Below are 23,374 nucleotides of genomic sequence, written 5' to 3' on the forward strand. Positions count from 1 at the left end.
GAATGCTACACTACATAGCCTACACTGCATGACTTTAAAGGAAAAATTCATTACCTAAATGTGTATAGCTGCTGAGAATTTTTAAATAGGGTCTACTGAGGTCATGTGTCCAAGTCCCTATACCCCCATTAAATATTTGTAAATTTTTTGGATTGTTCACAATAAATATATTAAGTTCAGTTATATTTTCTATACATTTTATATCCCAACACAAACAGAAAATGCTGTTTACAAAGCCCCCTACACACTGCCAAAAATGTAGCCTACAATTTCAGGGGATAAATAAGCCTACATAATTTTAAATCTATCCTGAAATTTACATTTGTGTTATTTTACATGTAAAATGTGACATGATGTAAATATACTATATCAGCCTGATTTTTTAGGTTTTTTTTTTCTACAAAAAAAGAAAAAACGCTTGTTTTTCTGAACTGTAAAATAAAATAATAAATGAATAAAATAAATAAAACCCAGTATTGCATTATTTTCCTTAGCTGTAATATTGTATATTTTCTTTGGAAACAGATAAAATGCAAAACAAGGGTCTTTATGCCTAGGCCTATTTTACTGGCCACATGCTTCATTTCAAGGCCGGATATTTCATGTCGTGGGGACAATAACAACACCAGTTGATTTTTAGAAATAAAGTTGTTGAGGGTCTGAAAAAGGTAGACAGGGTACCAAACCACTGTGGGGCATAAGAGTGGGAGAACATAAACTTTAAAAACTTAAAAACGCATTGGACACACAGTGTAGAACAAGAGATGTAAACTGGTTGTGTATCAAATAAATGAACTAGACGCTGACAGACAACAGTGGTTATTAAATTGTTTTGATCAAATTCGTTGCTAGGGACAATTCAATAGTCGCTGGATATTGATAGGAAGATATCCCGATTCTATACACCCTAGAATTTGATTAAAACACTACAGGTTTTTGTCTGATTAGCAGATAAAAAAAATGTGTTGTTTTCCTCCAGGGAGCAGGAAAAGGTCTTCTTAAGATGACATAAATCACCCTGTTAACACGGCAAATTTGAAGTCTGGCTGCCCAGTTCATTGAAATAATGATATAATAAACATATCAATGGTGGGTGCAGGGCTGCCAGTGCTCCAGTAGATGGCAGCCAATCTTTTAAAATTATTTTTGCAAAGCATTTTATTTTTAATGAAACCGGCATACTGCGATGAAATTATTTATAGACCTATTTGTCGGCCAGATAGGCTATATATATTTACTTAACTCACTCACTTAACTCAATTCACTTAATGAGCAAGAAGAATGCTTTCAAAAATAGACATGTTTATCGATAATATTTATCAACTGGCAAAATACTTTTTCTAGGTACACTTGCTATAGTTTTTGAAAGAACTCTGCAGGCCCTAACATCTCAGAGAACTACCTACAATCCTTATGTGGATTTAGGCAGCCGCAGTTGCTTCTCTGTCGTCATGTAATCCCAGACAGAATTGATTGTGAAGCGAAATAAGCATGATGTGTCTTTCATCTGCTGCAGCAAGTTAACTTGGCCGACCACTGTGTCTACGGTCCTCACCGTTGCCCGTTTATTTGTGCTTCTTCAAAAGAGCTTGGACAGCACATCTGGAGCTGAAAAAATAAAAAAGTTATAGTTTAATTAGGCTACTTAGGAATTGCCTTCTAATGCCTCAAAGGGGTCTATTTAATTCATTTAACAGTGATGTCTACTGAAGATTGGTGTCAAATCAGTTTTGGCAAACTGTAAACATCACATATACACAGACTCATTAAATCCTTGACTGTTATTAATATAATGGCTCCTTGCCTGACACTCTCTCCTGTTCTAAGATATTTAACACATTTGGTCCGCCCTGGCTCTTGACAGCACCCCTACTGGTCTGAATTAAATCTGCAGAAAACCTGCCTCCTTCACAGTGCTCTGGATAGCGGGGCTGCCGTGAACCTGCATCATCTCTGTCTCTGAAACCCGACGACGACTTGAATCAGCAGCAAGAATCCCGCGATGAATCAAAAGTGAAAGGTAAGCTCGATATTCATTTAGTTGTGGTAACTTTTTGTCACGAGTAAGCTATTAAAGTAGGCTTGGCGCCGGCGTTTAAAGGATTAACGTCGATCTTCATTCAAAAATTAAGGTTTTATTGTTGCCGAGCTCTCCGGAAAACACATTTGAACTTAAAACATTTAACAAACCAATCGTTAGGGTTCACTCTCCGATTCGGCGCACATCTACCAAGCAGCAGTTAATCAGTAGCATTTATTTCTGGAAAAAACAAACAAAAAAAATCGTAACGCATGCTTTTGTGGGCTACTTCATTGAAAAAATAAATACTCCCGATTACCGAAGGTCTTCTGGTAAATTCGGCATAGCTTGCACAGTTACCTCATTTGCTGTTGGCCACCACATATAGCCTAGAAGGCTATGTGGAGGAAGCTTGTGTGAAATAGCCTACAGGAAAAGTAAACTTTAAATGTCTTGCACCTTTGTTAAACTGAAGATTTAGGCCTACCATTATTCATAACAACAACATAAAAATGTAGGCGTACCCTGCTTACCATGATGTCAGATAAATTAATTAAACTGTTAATAATGTTAGCATTTGCTTCAGTATTTTGTCTTCACATTTCAAATAGCTGAAATGTGTGAAACAAGTGGAAAAATGAATTCAAGAAGTATTTAATCCTTGGATTTGAAATTCTTACTTACTTACTTTGTTAGGTAATATTAATTTATTAAATCTAAAATGCAAAACATATGTTTGAGGGGATGACTCATTTTGGAACCTAAAATGCAGGCTACTATATGCAAAAAGTTGACAAACCCTCTTTTAACTCATTTATGATTATTCTTTTGCGCTGCTTTAGCAGCCAGCAGCAAACTGTAATCCTTCCATCTCTGCAGACTATGGGACTGTCCTGGCAAAGGTGTTATTGTTCTGACAATCTCACATCTCACTGACATCATCTTCTTTCTTGTCTCCATTGTTGTTATTGGTGGGACCAACAACAAGGGCGCAGCTCCGTACCTCTTTAGATGATCAAATATTTATTTCAGACAAACTAGATTAAAGGACCAGATTGTCCATTTTGCATGTTCTAGTAAATTTACTTAAAAATCACATATTCAATACTTTATACTTCTCAATACTTCTCTACAAACGTCAGTTTTAGAATCAAACATGAGTTCAATAATCAATAATGTTGTCAGTAACTTCATTGTGTGATGTCTTTTACATTGTGCAGAGGACATTGCAGATGCAGATATCTTCACAATTAGTTATTCAAAGCACTTCCCTTTGAGAATCTGATGTGCAGTGTGAAGTGCACCGCTTTTCTTTGCAAAAATGTTGTGCCAGTTGTGGCCTTACAACAATTAAAATGCATCGAGTTGCTGATCTGCTCAAGACTGCTGGCTAACTTCTTCAAACTAAACTATCGGCATCTAAATCAGCCTGTTAGAGTAAGTTCCTGACCGTGACCTCTGCTGACCTCACCAGAAAAAATCTCAGCACCATCTAGTGGAATGTAAAAGAAATTGATTTTATTATTCTAGTACCAAAGTAGTAAATTTTTTGTGTTGCAGTATTAAAAATTTATATATAAAAGACACATACTTGGCATCTGTGTATTTATATAATATTGTCCATACAACAAATGGAAACCAAAGGCTGAAGACATATGAAAACATTTGGAAAAGTCTGTCATACCCTTTGCAAAGTTGTCAGCAACCACACATAAACAAATAAGGACGAATCATTTAGGAAATATCAAAATCATTTTGTTTATTTGTTCAAAGACAGACTGCACAGAAGATTTATTTTTTTCTTTAATTTTCCACCGCTTTTTATCATCCGTTTAAAATCTGCCTCAGAACTGAATGAAAACAGAGCCCGCACTTGGCTACATACAAGAACTTACTACAGCTAATATATAACCCCCTAAATGGAAGTGGCATTAAATCATTAAACTGGATGCTTGACAGTGTTACCCACAGACCTCCACAGTTTCACTTGAGGTCAGGCTGAAGTGGAAAAGGAGAGAAAGATGGATGATGAGAGAAAGTTCCGTGCTGAGGGGCTGATGGACAGGCGGCTGGGTGTTAGTGTTTTCTCCACTCACACAGCCCAGAATTCAGAGTGTCAGCCTTTATTTATTCAGGGAAAGTTTTTATGTTTGTTTCTCGGAAAACTCAGTATAAAGCCACAGTCTTCCAACATCAGCGTTTGAGCTTTTGCCGTTTAGGACCTAGCCTATGAGACCATGATAGTAGTTGATTGAGGAAAGGAGGGCACTCATTAGCTTCTCAGCTAGTTCAGGGACTTAAACCAACAACCTTTTAATCACAAGTGAGTGTCAGGGAGTTTTGAGATGCTATGTGAGATGCTAACCACTAAATTCTTGGTCAAGAAATAGCTTAGAGGCTAACTGCTCATAAAACCACAATCACCCATTTTTACATTTCTATACAAGTAAATAAACCTTTTTTTTCACTTTGGACAACGCTCAGACTAGCAGCTTCCCCCTGGTCCAAGCTCGTGTTAAGCTACACCAAGCATGTCCTGGACCTACGCTAAGCAAGGTGAATTTGATATCTTATACTTAGCTCATAACTTTTCACATTAGCATGTTTCCCAGAATGTCAAACTGTCCATTTAACCTAGATGCTTATGATTTTTCATGTGCAAATCGCCATTAAGTATCCGCACACTAAACTTTGACTTCACCATTTTACTACTTGTGTGTGTGTGAGACTCCTGTTAGCACAGTTTTATTGATCCAGTAGAAAGGTAAACCTCAGTAACTGCACGGGGGTTCAAAAATCAACATAGCCAGGCTTGTTTAAAATAGGGTGAGCTGAATGTTTGATATATTAAAAGTCAATATTTCTTGGCAGCACACAGACCTGTTTCACAGTAGAGCGCTATGTGCTGGACAAGGCTTCCATTGAGGACTGTAACATTGGGGGTGGGGGTCGGGTGGTGGTTTTGGGGGTTAAGAGTTGTTGGGTAACCACTGTAGGCCTCCTTTGCAGCTGGCTATGGATTAATGGAACTCATTGGAGAGAATCTACTATGCTTTTTAAATTCATATAAACACATACAGTAGGTCCATGACCATATTAGCTGTACATAAAGCTGATGATCAATATTTTTGTTACCAATAGATGAAATGACTTTGTGTAATCTAAAAGGTGTTGCTCACAGTGACGAATCCACTGAGAATTATTACTCAACTTTGTAGTTTCTCTCAGCTCTATGGAGGGTTTTGGCACCTTTCAGCTCATTATTTTGGTTTTACAGCACATAACATGACTTTTTTGGTTCACTCTCATCGCTCTCATCAGCGTTGTTTCCAGACAACAGGCAGCTGGATAGCAACTAGCTGGTGAACATAGTGGAGCACAAGCAGCTAAACAGCCAGAGGTTTCCCTCACGAGTTGGTGGAGACCAAAACAGAGCTAAAAGTAGAGTATTGGAGTTGAATGCTAACATTGGTCCATTATTGCTGAAGTGTAAATAAGGAATACTTGCAAACATATTTTTCAAGTCACTGTTGCATTTCCAACGAGAGGCCAACAAAACAAATTCAATAAATGCAGGTTTAACTTTTCAATTTTAAAGAATTCAGTTAAAAAATGTAGTAAGGAGTGACTCTATAAGAAAACTGAGAAGAAACTGCCATGGGTTGAAATGGTTGTTTCGCAGACACGCTGATGTTTTAAAGTGATACTATTCTGAGACTGAAATAAGCGCTATAAATTACGACAGATGGTACAAGAAAAGCTCAGAGGTGCTCACAACAGCTACTTTATTTTAACCTCATGTCCTCACAGGTGGACGCACCACAAACCATTTGGGCTTTTCAAAAGTAGCTGGAACATCAAGGCAATCACAGGTGGCTGAAGGCGCTCTAAACGAGTACTGATGCATTTTGAGAAGGTGATATAGAAGTTACTATCATATTCACTTGTTTAGTTGGCAGATTTGTAGCCTTCTTTTAGCCCACCTGAAGTGCACTGTTCTCTCTACTGTTTGAGCCTGGCCATTTTTCACTGATCCTGGTTTGGCTTATGCTCAGCACTCCCCTGTGTCTCACTGTGCCTGTAATCTTTTAGCCTCAGTAGTGACAGCAGGGCTGTAAAAACAGAGCCGGAGGAGGTCATCCTGAAGTTTGCACAGGAACGAGCCATTCATCCTCCAAGGGGGGGTTTGGTACTCCGCTGTGGTGAGACTGAGGCTGAGAGAGATAAATGTCCTGCTCTGTAAAGGTTGGGGATGAGGCTGGGAAGTGTTATTTGTCTCTTATGGTCTGCTGGGCTCACAGGAAGCTAAACGATCCTGTCGTTTTTCCGTCAATATGATTTATTGGTGCCATTAATGTTCTGAATGGGAGGTCACCCCTTTGCCTTAACAGACTGATGTCCACTTCTACAACCATGCCTGAGTGGTGTCTCTGTCAACAGTGCAAAGACCTGTCATATTTTCTGCTTGTTGACACAGAGTAGGTCCACATGAAGACAGTAGATTTGAAAACACTGTTACTGTGAGAAAATGATGTGATTTCAGGTTGTTTGCATAAGGGTCTTTGCTTTGCCTTTTGAAATCTAAAATAGTTCTGAGGATTATCCTGATTTTAATGTGGATGTTAAGCTAACCCTGAATGTGTATAGTGTATTAATAGGAAGAAATTAGATACACTCAGCTTTTTTCTGGTATTTATTACACAGCCACCAGTTGTGTTGGCATGCTGAAGTAAACATCACAAATGCATCACAACCCAAAAACCTTTCAGGAGTGAGGAAATGAATGTGTGAAATAATGCACGGGGATTTGAATGAACCTCAACCAAGATCATGAAACTCATACAAGGAGTGGGAATGTATTGTTATTAAATGTTAATTTATAAAGTTGTAGTTTAAACCAACTATGTGTAAGAATAGAACATTTATGACAACTGGTGTGCCCTGTAGTAGATGAATGAATTTTATTTTTCTACAAACAAAAACGTTTGCCAAAATAATTGTTGGCAGACGTCACTTCTGTCATGGACCAGTAAACATTTTGACTTTTTTCTGCTGGCCATCACAGGTGACTCTGGAGGCCAGACTGGATTTCTTTGTTTAAGCAAACAAAATGTTTGTCTGAGCTAATGGCATTCGCTATTGACTTTGTCTTCTAATTAATTTGCACATTGATGATACTGCAGCTGTGTGTTCGACAAGAAGGGTGTGTGACCTCGGAACACACACCCTCTTGTCTAACAGGCTGATTTAGATGCCGATAGTTTAGTTTGAAGTAGTTAGCCAGCAGTCTTGAGCAGATCAGCAACTCGATGCATTTTAATTGTTGTAAGGCCACAACTGGCACAACATTTTTGCAAAGAAAAGCGGTGCACTTCACACTGCACATCAGATTCTCAAAGGGAAGTGCTTTGAATAACTAATTGTGAAAATCTCTGCATCTGCAGTGTCCTCTGCACAATGTAACAGACATCACACAAATGGGGTTCTCTTTGGGTAAGGGCAGAAACTAACTGTTAGTTTCATCAGTTGTTCATATTTTGATATAACTGGAGGTGACTACTTACTTGATAAATGAATTGAACCAGTCCTACAAAACATATGTCTGTATGAAAACACACATAAATTCATGAGGTGCAAAGTGCATATTTAAAAAAAGAAATATAGTACATTTCTGTCACAGTAGGAACTTCAATGTGCGTATGATTTAACAATACAAGCTTTCTGTGTCCAGTCTGTGTCAAGTATCATTCTTTAATGAAAATGTCATTATTGGCCCAAAGAGTTATTAGAATGAGTTAGACACTACATTGTTTACATCCGTGTATGCTAGCTAGCAGTCTGTTTTTCCCAGTTTTTGTTGGCGTATTACTGCTACTGTACCACCTGTTGAAACGAACACATACACACACACACACACGCAGCAGAGCAGAGAGGCTGCAGTGGACACAGTGAAGTGAACCAGGTGAAGTGAAGATAACTCCGAGATTACTTGAGTTGACGACAGCTACACTTGTTACTGTAGCTGTAAGTACGTGCATTAAAAGCTGCGCAAGTAAAAAGTCACTACACCTGTTCAACAAGCATGTAGAAAGCAATATTCTAATCTGCTCAGTCTCTGACCCACTTTTGGTTTTACACAAGCACAGTGCGCTAGCTCGGCTAATAGCAAAATTGTTACAAACAAGCTGATACGAAAGCTGTAGTCTAACTAGCTGTAGGCAGTAGATCACATCAGCAGAGGGAGGAGGACAGGAGGAAGAACTGATGTCGGCGTTCTTCATTTTTTCTAAACATCACCCAGTATTTTGAGGATTTATTTTATTGACATTTTAGATTTGTTTCCAGTAAGATATTATTGACTTTATGTAGTGATTTTGCTGTTGTAAACTTTATTGTTGCTGCTCTACAAACCAAGTTTAGTTATATTTAATGTTCTATTAAATGTTCTGAAGTTAAATACACCCAGGCACATTGTCGCTGAATGTTGTCGGACACAGATTTTCCTCATATCATGCAGGCCTAGTGGCAGTATGCAATACATGTTCTTGTCAATCATCTGCTGACTCTGGGTCTCTGCATCAGTCTGAAAATGGTTATTAGTGTGTAACAGGAGGAATAAACCTGTTGTCAAGTCATGATTACCAGTTTAATCTGACCAAATTTTTTAAAACCTAAATCTAAAACTGGATCTCACAAGGATAACGACTCGGACACACACACACCCAGACAGGGCAGACATCCCTTGCTATTCAGAGACTTAAGTTTGCTCCGCACAAACAGGAATGTTTTGCTCCCCCCATCTCCCCCATCAAACACACCCCTTTACTCTCCCCCCATCCACCCACCCTCCTGCACACACTCTGGTCAGCATGCCACTGTGTGCCGACGTCTAACAAGTTCTCTCTCTCTCTTGTTTCGTACCTCTTTCTTTCTCCCTCACCATGTGAAGCGACGTGATTTATACCACTCGTTTGTCTCGAATCAGTTTGGTGATGGTGAACAAGTAAGTTTATATTCCTATATATATATTTGCAGTGTGCAGTGTGCGTATCCATGCATGTCTCCCATGTCGAGGTTGGCTGTTTCAGTGCAATTACTTATTCTTTTGTGTCGTCCTTTCTGTCTTTGTGTCTACTTTTGTGCCCACTTTTTGTGGCTGTTTTTCTGCTTGTCTTTCAGTTTGTCTGTTTACTCTCAGCAGGCTCATTTCTCCTCCTTTACTGATCTATAACGTGACCCTCGACCTCTCCCTCCTCCCTTTTCATTCCCATCCTCAGCTTATGTCACTCTGTCTCTCTCCTCAATGACTATGTGTAGCGTGGATAGGCATGTGTTAACATTTGGCGGGGGTTCAGGTAATGTGTAGTGGATATTTCCTTTGTTCTGTCTGAGGCATGAGTGCTGAAATTGGCATGGGGATGATATAGGAGAGAAAAGCGGAGGGGAGACAGAGGGAAGGACTCCCAACCCTGGATCAATAGCCTCAGTCTGGATTCTAAAATTATGTCTGAATGAGAGTTATTTTTTTTAGCCTGACCATTCAATAGATGGGCAATTGGCCTTTTGTAGAGCAAAAGACACATGTTGCTCTCATTGTAACCTCGGGCGATGTTTAAAATACCCTTTTCTCTTTTTCTAAGAAGAGTGTTCTTGTTATACTGATGAATAATAGCAATTATTCTCTCCTTTTTTTTCAAAAATTAATTGCTGGCAACTGGGCTGGCACCCCTCGTAGCTGACTAATAGGATCATGGTTGACTCACAAATCTTGATCTTGATTAGTCTTTTTTTTTATGGTATTTTTATGGAGCGTGAGGTCTTAGTCATTACTGGAAATGAATAATCACAAATCTGGCATCGCAGTAATCTTCAGAAATATGCTTTAGTCTGTAGATTTTATGAGACCCATCTCCATGAATGAGATCTTCGTTCTTGACTGTGGGATCAGTCTTACACTTATTAGCATTTTTTGAACCGCATCTTCCTCAGTGGATGGAGTTTGCTCAGTTGTGATCGCGTGACCTAAACATGGAACATCAGTCATGTGATAACAGGTGGTCATACCATATAATGTGTCAGGTTTGGAGACCCCCCCCCATGTTCAAGGGCAACTTTTGGCATCTTTGAATGCATTTGATGCCTGAATACAGCTGTTTGTTGACAGATGCCTGCACAGTATGTGAAGGAATGCAGGTTTATAGAGAGCTGATTAGAGATTCGAGAGGTGTGGCTTCAGTTGTATGATACATTTATGATGCTGCTGTTTTTGGTGTGATTGTGGTGTAAGTAATATATGTACTGTATGTGACTGTCAGTCCAAACATTTACTTAAAGCTGCATTCATTTTTTGTTGGCCACTTGTAAACCCAACAAGCTAAAAATATCACTTTTCACATAATGTCAGTCATGTCAGTTTTATTTATGTAGCCCAAAATTGCCTCAGAGGGTTTAACACTGTACAGCATGTCAACAAATCAATACATAGGCTTCTATTTTAGCCTTAAAAGTACAGTAAAAGTAAAGTTGATATTGCTAATGTGTAACCAGGAGTCCTACCAGGAACAGAGCAGCATTAGCATTCATTTGAAGATGTGTTTCTGACCACCAAATGAATGTAAGTCAAATACTTAATCTCATTTTAGCTATGTTTTTGGTCTCTACCAACTGAGAGAAATGTCTGGCTCTTTAGCTACTAAATGCTCCACTATATTCACCCACTAGTTGCTAACTGTGTCTGTCTGCTGTTTGATGCCGAGCAGATAGATGCTAAACTTCCTCCTGTTGGTTGGGTGGAGTAGTAATTTTCATTTGTGTCTAATGGGATTTCCTTCAGGGGAAATGTGGGAAAAGTCTTGATAGTGGAACATTTTAAGAGAATACAGAAGGTGTGCATTTGATTATGCACCCTAGTTGTGTCATTTTCCAGAAAGCCAAAGAAATGGAGTTGATGATCATAGAAGAGAGGGAGACAGAGATGAGAGAGCAGAGATAGGAAGAGAGGGATCAGTGCAGCTGTGTGCCTCTTTAGGATTCCTGCTCTCTACCTCCTCTAGCCGGGGCCAAACCGGGATCATTAGGTTTGGCAAACTACCCAAGCGGCCATTGTTGTGCAGCCATGGCACGTTAGTGTGTCTTTTTAACTGTGGCTAAACTCAGTCTATTCACTTGTAAAAGAGAGCAGCCATTGGCAGATAGTTGGCAGGTTGCACAGAGAGGCCATTCACCCCCGTAGGAAGGAGCTGAGAACACTGCCTCGGAAATGGTCCTCTCTGAATATTTTGATGGAGGGACTTTGGATGCCCTCTTAGTGTCCATTTGCTCCATCTAACAAATCTCCATGAACTGACTTCATTGGTAATTAATATTACTACTCTTTATAGGTGAGGGATCAGTACTTGTCCAGTAGGAGCTGCTACTGTAACAGTCAGAGAGATTTTCAGAGATTTGCTTTTAGCAGCTGTTGTTTTGTGAGCCCTTTTGATTTAAGGAGGAATTTGGAGTTTTTCGGTGGTGGGAGGTGGAAGGGGGTCCAGTGTTTCTTTTAATGATATTTGGATTAAGTCCAAGTACAAGAGAGTTTAGACAAGAGGCTGATATACAAGGGGTCAGACGCTGGACTCCCTTCTTTTATTTTTGATGCCACGGAAGAACAAATTACGGGGCTTCTGAATGAGGAAATAATTACTTGTAATTAATGTCCCTGTCATATATCACCTCAGTAAAGAGGATTTGTCTGGATTTTAGTGAAGCTCGCCTAACATGTACACCCAGTGTTCCAGCATGCTCATTTTGTGGCCTGTGTAATCCAGGTGGAAGTGTATTTTCAAGGTCTTTATGCATCTCTTGTTGTCAGATGACGACATATATACATATAATAGAAGTTTTATAAGAAATGACTGAAGGAATTTCACTCATTCTGACAATAGCACCTTCACCATGCCCAATATGGCTGTCCCATTGCTTTACTGAAGCTTCGTGAGCTTAGAGGTCGCACGGCCACAGAAGGGGTTCACCCAGGCCTTCCTCCACTCCATCGAATCAACTCATTCATATATAAGCAGTGGGTTGAAGGTATAAGTGATACACACCATGGCAAGGCCATCTGAAAAGAGTGAAATGCTCTAGTGCTTCAGTTTTTCTGAAGACAAAGAAAAGAGTACTTGAATAGAAAGTTCTTGAAATGAAGAAGGGAGGCTCATAAAAGTCCACGTTACTTTAAACTCATAAGATTCCCTGTTTTTTAAGGTTGTTGCAGGAGTGGTGGTTGTGATGATGAGGGTGTATATGGATTTATTCTTGGCACTTATGCATTGGTTCTAATCTATGCCAATTCAACTGTTTCAATCTGCCAAAAGAAAAAAATAGCTTGAGTCACCCTGGATTCAGTGATGCTCAAAATGAAGTGCTGTCATAAGCTTGCAGACAAAAAAACAACTACCAAAAATGGAGGGTATGACAAAAATCTCTGCAGCGTGTAAACTTTGTTTTTGGAACACTACTACTACTACTCTGTCTAAACACTTGTTAATGTGTCACAGTGTTTTCACCAGCACTGAAGCAGAGACTCTGGAGGCTGCAGCTAGCAGCATTAGGGCCAGGTTATGTTAGAAAAGAATCTTGGAAAGGTGTGAGGGGAGAGAGTTTCTGAAGCTACTCGACCATCTGAAAAGCAGTTCTGATTAAGTAGACAGGAAGTATCTTTCAGGTCTGCCAAACGTATTGAGTGCATTTCCTTACTCATAAAACATTTACAAATTATTATATCTTTTAAATTCAGTATTGTTTACAACCATGTTCATTAGCATACAGTCTTCTTCTTTTTCCGTCTTTGTTGGCGCATTACAGCATATCTTGGTGTGACACCATTGGTAGGACTGTGTTTCAACAGTGCTACTAGAGGTCTAAAACTTCACAGCAAACCTTTAAGTGTCGCTACCTTGTTGATCCAAGATATCTACATCTAAAACATTTACAAGAAGTGTGTCAGGATGCCCCCAAGTGGTCGGAAGATGAATCAGATATGTCGCAAGATAATTAAGAGGATACAAAAGCAGAAAAAAACATTCCTGCTAATCAGAATTCTGTGTTTTTTAAAACCTTTTTTCAAGTCTCAGCTTTTTGCAACCTGTGACAAGGGTCACATGTAAAAATAGTTTCTTTTTATGGTGTCACAAGTCAGAAAGGTTGGGAACCACTAGCTGAAGGGGGTGTGGCCACCCAGACCTGGCCATCCGCTATTGTGATATCTACTTGCATGACTTTCTGCCCTCAGAGAGATGTCTTGAATAGAGCCTGACCGACGATTATTGGCTGATAGTAGTTTATCAGATACACTGGTAACGGCGTTTGTGTTGGCCAGTAAGTAACAAGCAATGCCAAAATATGTTTGTCCATATTTTGCAAACAAGAGAACCCTTCCAGGTTTATCTTTAATATGTTGCCTCTATCTGTATTTATGTATAAAAATCTATGCTGTTATTAAATAAAGTTATTGTCTGGATTGTGAGAAATGATACTGTAAACTCTGTTGCCTGGCACTTAATGAATGTGTATAGGGGAATAGTTTAGCCTTTTCACAACACAGGGCTTGTATGTTTTTAACTGAAACTATTGCAACAAATCAATTGTTAGTAGTAACTGTCAAAGTAAAATAGGGGGCAGGTAAACTATCTATATATGGGCATAGGTTTCAAAGAAGAAGTTAGCAGTGAGTTGTTTTTGCTGCAGGGTTAGTTTAAATCTCAGGACGTGATGGATAACAGACCCCCCTCCAGACAAGGAGCACATTTAATGACTTAAAGGTCATTGCTTTGGTCAACTCATTTTCAGTATCAGAGCGAGTTGGTTCTAGTTTCTCGAAGGCATTGAGATAATCTGTAGCTGCAAATGCAACATCTCACATCTCCAACGTAGATCTATTATTATAGTTTTGTGATTCTTGCAAGAAGACATGTTATTAGGTATAAAGTGAGTCAGTCCTGTGATGTGAGAGGCAAAGAAGCATGGTGTTAAAGCTCTAGTCCTTTATCTAGGCCACTGTTTATTGCCAATGCATTTCTGCTACTAGAATTTATTTGAATAATACCTTACCTTAAGAAAAAAGAGTAAAAATGTCAGGAACACAGTAGAAATTTGATACACCACTGCAAACACAGGATATGCCTGAAACTGCTACTAAGAATAAACATTTTACTTTCACAACAATCGTTTAACAAGTTAAGCAAGTTAAGTTGAGTGTAAGTGAAATGAAGTTTCGCCATGTTTAGGGTGGAGCACACTGCCCTGTGTATCTCTGACTGCGCTGCAAACTTTCAGCAGACACACCAGCATCTTATGTCTGCAGCGTCTATATTTTCTCTGAGCGACGTGAAGGCTCCCGTGTGATGTTTGAATGACCTTTCACTCTCACAGAGGAGCAGCAGGCAGAGACATAAGTGAGGCGGATTGCCCTGGAGAGAAAACACAAGGCAAACACAGCTGCAATAGATGCTAAAAAAAAGTATGTACTTGTAAGTATGTATGTCATATTTTGGTTTATTGATACAGTAACTCCACGTCTTAAACTTTATGCACGGTGGCTCACCAGTAAACTCACAGCAAGAGGGTTAAAATCTTGGCAGTGTGGAGGTCACGTGTTCACTCCGTGTTCCTCTGGTTTTCCTCCCACAGTCCAAACACATACAGGTCACATGAATCGGAGACTCTGTTATTTCTAATCTCTTCACAGGTTGTTAAGGCTTTATGGTGTTTGTCCAACACGGGCAGCTACATGAATGGAGGTTCTGACATGCTCATGGCTTGAATGTTTCCTGCTTTTACATCCTACTTTTTGGTCAGTGATGGTCTCCTCCCAAATTTAAAATATGTTACATGGGACTGCAGCAAATTGTGGTTTGACTCATCCAAATGTATTCAAAGCTAATTGAGGACACTGATCACTTGAGACATGTTTGGAAGCATGGAAGGACCACTTGGTCAACTCTGTGGTGTGTGTATATCACATAAAGTGGTGTGAAAAAGTGTTTGCCCCCTTCCTGATTTCTTATATTTTTGCATGTTTGTCACACTGAAATGTTTCAGATCATCAAATAAACTGAAAATTAGACAAGGCTAATTACAGAGTGAGATTTGCGTCTGTACATTACCTAGTGCCCCCAAAGAATCTGACTGACGTCTGCTGCCGCCCCCCCTTATTGTACTGAATTGACAAATCCCCAGAACACTGGGCCTCTCACTGGCCAGCCTTTGCTTCGTGAGAGGAGCACCGCCACATAACAAAAGCGAGGCCAGCGGTGGAGGCTCTGTTCCTATCGCTTCATTAGACAGCAATGTGAGACCCAGCAGGTTGAAGAACCTCTGCCTTTGCACACATTCAGTCCTCCTGGTGAGCAGTAGACAGGCAGACATTCACTGCTTCCATTCTCCAGAGCACATAGTAGCTGCAATGAAACTGTTGTAAGGGTTAAAGGAAAGTGGGATGGGAGTGGAAGACATTTAACAAATCTGCTGAACTGTAGCTTAGAAGAACTTAAGTCATTTTTCAATAAATGTGAAATTTTAAATTGTGTAAATGGTTGAAAGATTTTGCCACCACATGACATTTATCAGACTTCACAAAGTATCATGAATAAAGTCCATAAAAAATGTATTACCCAGTTATCATTAAAATTAGAACTCATGTTCTTATAATGAGATGCGTACAGTTTCTCAAAGGTCCGCAGGTTGTCACGTTTGCCAAGTGCAGAGGCAGAAAAACAGGGATGTGGACCCAATTGCAGGACACTCAGACAGAGCAGGTACAGTTAGTGGTGTTTATTTAAATAGTAAAACAAAAGGTGATCAGCTTACAGCTGTGTAGAGGCAGGCCAGGGTCAAAAACGTGAAGTTCAGTTCAAACTAAAGGGGAGCAGTCCAAATGAAAGTGGAAAAAATCCAGACCAGTTAAGGGGATAATCAAAAACTAATAATCCAAACAAAATCCAGAAAGTAGTTTAGGCTGACCTAAACATCTATGGTGTACATGTCTGGTCGTCAGTTTATCTACCTGCCACAATAGGTGTGGCTGATATCAAAGTGTCTTGGCTGTGGGACTCAAGCTGGCTCACTGTCATCTTGTTCTTTCATGGTGAGAAATCTTGAGATAAGGATTGTGGGATTGTCTTACGCTGTCAGTATGCTTGAGGCGGCAAATCACCAGCTAATAATTTGCATTTTTATGCCATTTTGACAACAGCCAACATCTTCAGATACACAAATGGATTTTGATTTTGATGCTGACACAAAGACCCTTCATGTGGCTCACAGCTCAAAGTTCACGCCCCCTGTTTGGCTCTGGTCCCAGGGTCCTCTTTGAATGGGTCTCCTCTGTCATAAAGATCTCTGTTGATGGCACCCTCGGTTTGAGTGTCGGCATTAGAGAGATTGGCCTTTTGAGGTGAATTATCCATGGTCAAGTCCTGCTGACACTGAGGGGTTGGACACCCAGAGCAGACAGACAGAGCCAGCAGAAGGACCGCTGGGCTGGGGGGGGACTGGCAAAACTAATTTAGATGGATGGACAGGCAGACAGAGAGTAATAAAGGGTGTGCAAGTGTACATTTCTGGAGGCAATACAGTGGCAGCCCTTCTGATGATTTTTTTATACTGATGAGGATTTTGTATAGTGTTAGTTTTTTCCTGAGCTTTCGTATGTGAAAATTGACAGATGTCTCCTCCGTTCCAACAGGTGTTTTCTGAGGACCTGATAGAAGACTGGATGTGGTTTTAGCTATGATTACATCAGGGTGGGGGGCGTGGGCTCTCTCCCCCTGTGGCCTTGTGCTGGTCTTCTGTTCATCTGTGTGTCTGTCCCAGCAGCCTCACGTCAAACCAGCAGACTGTAGTCGAAAGGAACATCCCGTTGTCTCCTACCAAGGTGAGTGCATCACTACCAGTTTGCTTTTCCTTCACTTACACAGAGACTTTTTTTACCATCCATCCCTCCAGCCATACAAGTCCAAAGTCTCAGTTGGTGATTGGTTCACATAGTCTACTGTAGATGTATTAAAGATGGCAACAGCTGTCCACATTTATAAGGAGGTCATGTGGAATACTTTAACAAATGCGCTTATCTGCTTTCTTGTCGAGACTTAGAAGAGAAGTTCGATACCACTGTCATGCCTGTGTGCTAAATATGAAGCTATATCCAGCAGCCAGTTAGCTTAGTTTATGCTAAGAAATAGACCCGTAAAATCAGAATTTTATGTTTTTAGGTTATTTATAATAACTAACTTAGTGAGCTTTAGAGATGCTGGAAGGCAGATTTTGTTACCTGTCTGATTGAGCCACGCAAGCTATTAATAGATATATATAAATATCAAAGTAGTATCTATCTTCCCAAAATGTCAAACTATTGCTTTAACTTAGTATTAATATTTAACAAGAAAAAAGTCAAAGTGCAAATGTCTAAATTATATGTCATTCAAAAAGAAGATTTAAAAAAAGGTTGTTGTGTCAAGTCTGGTAGTCTTTTCTATTTGACATTTTTGTTGTTCTCTACAGGTTTAACAAACTTAAAATCACTATAAATTTAATATGGCATTTAATTTCAAGAGAGGTGTGTTTGCATGATTGACAGGTGTGGTGTATCTGGCACCCTCAGGTCCCCCATATCTTATCGCCACCTGGGATTCCTCCCATTTGGACAAATTAGAATTTTCTAGCTCCAGAAATGGATAAATATGGGGGTAAACCGAAGTTTGGGCTCTAAAACAGCTTTGGAAGATGAAAAACAAAATGTTCAACGTATGTATTATTTATTAATTTAGTCATTCATTCACCTGGTGGCAGACCTACTGACCTGAACCAAAGCTACATCCTCGGTCTGTAAAGTTTTGAAGCCTTGGACTAAACATCCATTCTGGCGTCAGGTTGAAAGACTCATGAGAGGTTGTGGAGCTGGCAGACTACAGGATCAGGTATTTCACTGATTCACTGGAGAGAAATGTGACGCATCAGGAAAAACACTGAGGGTTTAACTGAGGCTGGAGCTTTGAGCAAGGTACCATTTGGTGGAGAAGGATTCCCACACAATCAATGGATAATAATAAGTCTTTCCTTCTCTTCTTCCTCTATTTCTGCACTCAATCTCTTCCTTCAGATTATGGCTCTGCACTACTTTTTTCTCCTCACACGTCTTCTCATCCTCTCGTTCTTTCTCTGTCCAGCGTTGAGGCCGTGGATGTCAGAGTTCTCCCATTCAGGAGTGAAAGATTTCTCCCAGCTGGCCCTGGACCTGAGCAGAAACCAGCTCATTGTGGGAGCAAGGTAACAAATAAGTGCACTTAAAGCTGACAACACTTGTGTACTATGTACAATGTTGTAAAAGTAATGTAAATCAATGTGTCACAAGCGTATTAAACCATCTGCATTGTGTGTGCATCTGCTACTTTACCTCTAACATGAAAAATCTCTTTTACAGAAACTTCCTCTTCAGACTGAATTTAAGCAACGCCTCGCTCATACAGGTACCGCTAGCCAAGCCAAGAGCTTAAGTTTGAGAGAGATACTGTAAATCACCTCAGTACTGTGTTCCCTGTTGTCAAACTGGCCTCAGTTGGTCGCAAAAGCTGTTTTTGGTCGTGGCCATAACATTTTGTACCTTTTTTAAATATTTATTGAATTTTATAATGGATGTTAATAGTTAAAAAAGTTGTGAAACAGAGAAAAAGGTTTTGTCTCCAACAAGCAGTGACTTCTTGGAGTCCACACTTTGCTTTTTAACAGTCTAAACAGTCTAAACACACAACAGTGTGTTAATTAGTGTATTCTCATTTAACTCTCTGCAGCAAAGTGAATAAGCATATTTCCCGAACTGTTTAACTATTCATTAAAATATTGCATGAATTATTCCATGTGTGTTTTCTGATCTACTTCTTTACATGTTGCTTTAATTGTAGGTATCTAGACTCGTGGCTGTGCTGTGATGACCATTCCTTATTGTTTTTACAGGCGACAGAATGGGCGCCCGATGAAGACACAAAGCGCTCATGTCAGAGCAAGGGCAAGTCTGAGGTAGTGTTCTGGGTTAAACTCAGTATTTGTTCACACTTTTCAAAATGTGGTCAACTGAAATGGCCGTTCACATTTTATTAATGACAGAGGATTCTCATGAGTGGTGGCGTGTTTGTCTGCAGGAGGAGTGTCAAAACTACATCCGGGTTTTGTTGATAAGTGGGAAGACGCTCTTCACATGCGGGACGAATGCTTTCACCCCCGTCTGCATCACCAGGCAGGTTGGTACAACAGGTCATCACAAACTACTAAACATAAATAAATGAATTAAAAAAATAGACCCTTTTTCTGTCCGTCAGATTGGAAACCTCGGTGAGGTGTTGGACACAGTGAACGGTGTTGCCCGTTGTCCCTATGACCCGCGCCACAACTCTACTGCCATGGTAACAGAGAGGGGTGAGTTGTATGCTGCTACGGTGATCGACTTCTCCGGACGTGACCCTGTCATCTACAGGAGCCTGGGGAACATGCCACCACTGCGCACCGCCCAGTATAACTCCAAATGGCTCAACGGTAAACAAGGCACCACACTCATTTGTCCTTTGATCCATGTCTCTATTTGTGGATATCATCACCTTCTCTTCTCTCCTCCCATGTGTCTTTTAGAGCCTCATTTTGTGTCTGTTTACGAGATTGGTCGGTTTGCCTACTTCTTCGTGAGGGAAACTGCAGTTGAAAACGACTGTGGGAAGAACGTGTTCTCTCGCGTGGCCCGGGTCTGTAAGAACGATATGGGTGGACGTTTCCTTCTGGAGGACACCTGGACTACTTTCATGAAGGCCAGACTCAACTGCTCACGCTCAGGAGAAATTCCCTTTTACTACAACGAGCTGCAGAGTACCTTTTATTATCAGAGCAGGACCTGATCTATGGTATCTTCACCACTAATGTGTGAGTATTGGTAGCATGATTAGACACTCCTCCTCTTTCTATGCAGAGTTGAACTGTTACAGGTGTTTAAGGGTTTATGCTGATGCATTTTTGACAGTATTATGAGGCACTGATTTTCCTAACCATCTATGGGAAGAATTACAGACTACATCGCAACATAAATTCCCTCTGCTAACTCTAAATCATGCCACAATTTCAAGGTTTTGTCTAGATTTTTACCAGAAACACTAAATTAAGACAGATATTAGAAATTCCTGAAAGTCTGCCTGTAAATCTGACATTTGAAAACTATTAATTTCTTTCTTTCACAATGTCGGTTGGTTAAAATCTATTCTGTGGACTCGTCTTGATAAGGTTTTTCCTACTATCTTTACATCAATGGTCGATGAAGAGTGCAGATCCTTTACTTATGTAAAAGTAATAATACCACAATATTAAAAAAATGGTTGAGGTGGAGCTAATTAGAACCAGTTTATGTACTGTCAGGTAGTTTAACCTACAGCAAGACATCATGTTTTATAAGTTGATAATGTATTTTTTTATGTGAAAAGTACACTGTTTCCTCTGAGAAGTACATAGTGGAAGTATGACGTGTAAGATGAAAAAAGTACAAGTACCGTGTATTTCCTCTCTATTATAATAATAAATAATAAAATAATATAATATTGTCAAGTCAATATTTAGTCACGCCATTTTGCATCATCAAATAAAAAAAACTGTAAACTATACGGTAAAATACACCACAATCCTTGAGTATATGAAAAGACAGCTACATAAGCGACTTCGTTCACGTCTGCTTCTGTATTACTGAAGTGATCTAACCTTGTAAATAGTCAATCTCTCTCACTGAACTGCTGAGATCTGACTTTGATCACATCCTCCCCTCCTTCAGGAACAGTATATCAGCTTCTGCTGTCTGTGCCTTCAATCTGAGCTCCATCACCCAGGCCTTCAACGGACCCTTTCGCTACCAGGAGAACCCCCGCACTGCCTGGCTCTCCACCCCAAACCCCATCCCCAATTTTCAGGTAACTCACATTATTTAAACACTTTTCTTTTTCTCTGATAACATTGTGTTGATAGATGTGAGACCGTTCGGTCTGTCACACATTTCCCAGCCTTCCCTCCAATGCTTGTGAAGAAGTTTCCGACCATTCATCTTGGTGTGCCGACTACAGAGAATAGCGTATTGTGGTATAGTACACAGAAAATTGTAGCTCAGCTCCATAAAATATACCTAATATACAAAACGCTACCCAAATTTGGCTGCTTGGACATTGTAGTGAATTTCTGATGATGTAATCTATTTTCTTAATTAATTAATAATAATCAACATTATGCATTTGCATATATTTTACATATACTTACACTGTCAGTGATCATCAGTGATGACCCTCTGCAGCTCATTTTGACTTTCTCATGGTAGAAATTTTGAAAAGATAAATAACACAAATATAAACATTTTCGAAGGTCTGTTTCTAATTTATGCTTAGTTGAAAGCATACTAATCGGTAATATTAGCAGCTGGATCCTTTTGTTAAAAACAAACCCACAGAAACCACCCCTCTTCATCCTTAACACCTGACAATAACTCCTCCTTTTCCTGGCTGCTCAGTGTGGCACACTGGAGGAGGGCGGCCCCGGGGGTAACCTGACAGAACGCAGCCTTCAGGACGCCCAGCGACTCTTCCTCATGAATGATGTGGTGCAGCCAGTTACTGTCAACCCTCTGCTCACCCAGGACAACCTGCGCTTCTCCAAGCTAGTAGTGGACATCGTGCAGGGCCGAGATACCCTCTACCACGTCATGTACATCGGCACTGGTGAGCAAGACGGGAGAGAATTAAAACCGAACATTTAAAGAGGTGGTATTATACTTTTTGTCTTTTCCCCTCTCCTTTATTGAGTTATATATCTTTTTTGTACATGTTATAGGTTTGCAAAGTGAAAAAGCCCAAAGTCCACCCCAAAGGGAGTTCCCATCTCCCACAGAAAACTCTGCTCTGAACTACCTGAAAACAGCTTTCTTTGTAGTCCAGCCTTTACTTCTGCTTTCTTGTGATGTCACAAGAAAATACGTGTCATAATGCTCGCCGAGCGACTAGTCTGACACGCCCTCAAAAACGCCGGTGGAAAAACACTGTGCTGCAGCACACCTCTCCTCTCCCTTCCAAACACTAGCTACCCTCCAAGCAGTTAATGGACATAAAGTTGTTACTGTGATGTGGAGACAGAGCTCAGTTAAAACTTTATTGATGAAAGACACTTTTGTTACAGATTAATAAAGATCATTTAGAGACAAGAAGTATCACTCTATATCTAAAAAAGCCTTCAACACAGGGTGAAAGAAGGTGCTGCAGCAATGTGCAGTATGACAGAAAATATGGTGTTTGAAATGAAAATGAAATGTAAACCTATTCTGGTACAACCCCTAAATAGCATTTTGAACCTGAAAATGAGCATAATACCACCTCTTTAAAAGAGTTAGTTGCATTGCTGATTTAAAATGAATAATGTAATAGATAGTTTGCAAATTATCGGTTTGGCCATGTTGTTATCTGCAGCAACATAGTCAAAGTATACAATGCACCAGATCATTTTCATCCCAGAACTTTTCTCCTTGTTCATCTTGTCCAATCAGAATACGGCACCATCCTGAAAACTCTCTCCACAACCAATAAAAGCCTTCATGGCTGCTACCTGGAGGAGCTCAGGCTCCTCCCCGAAGGGCAAATCGGACCAATCAAGAGCCTGCAAATCCTCCACAATGACAGATCTTTGATTGTTGGGCTTGATGACAGACTGGTGAAGATCCCATTAGAGCGCTGCTCCAGCTATCCAGCTGAACGGTAACTGCAACGTCAGCTTCCAAGGCGATTTTTCAGATAACAAGTAGCAGATTTATAAAACTTTCAGTCTTGTTTAAAATTGATTAGAAGGAAACTATCAGTGATCTTGGACTTACAAACATATGAAAGTTATAATAACATAAATATGATAAAGTATAAATATTTTGTAATTTTTAAGTAAGCAAATGAAAATCCATTATCTGCAGTCGATCATTTAGTAAAAGTTGCAGTTTAAATCCGGTTTGCTGCTGAGTGTGCAAATGTACTAAATCAACTTGAAAATACTTAAATTGATTTATGAACTTAGTGCCGTTAAAGACACAAACACATGAGGGCGGCCAAGTCTGAAAAGCCCACAGTAAACGCTGACAAAGATGATTATGTTAAGAGCCCAGTTTATTTTCGCTGTGAACAAACTGCTTTTGAAACGTCAGTCTCCGAGCTGACATTACATAAGCAGGCATTTAATGAGTTTGTTGACAATAAATACACTAATAGAATAGTTGACAACCTTACATAATATTGTGTAATATATAGTAGTTTCTCTGTTTGAGTCCCTCTA

General features: G+C 39.9%; 1 pseudogene; it reads left to right on the forward strand.

The window, feature by feature from the left end:
• The first annotated feature begins 1,892 nt into the window (after positions 1-1,892).
• LOC119904800 lies at positions 1,893-22,816 on the forward strand (annotated as a pseudogene).
• Positions 22,817-23,374: the final 558 nt, after the last annotated feature.

Source organism: Micropterus salmoides, unplaced genomic scaffold, assembly GCF_014851395.1.
Source record: "Micropterus salmoides isolate LMB-PRFRI ecotype aquatic unplaced genomic scaffold, ASM1485139v1 Ms_hic_scaffold_1546, whole genome shotgun sequence".
Classification (NCBI taxonomy): Eukaryota; Metazoa; Chordata; class Actinopteri; order Centrarchiformes; family Centrarchidae; genus Micropterus; species Micropterus salmoides.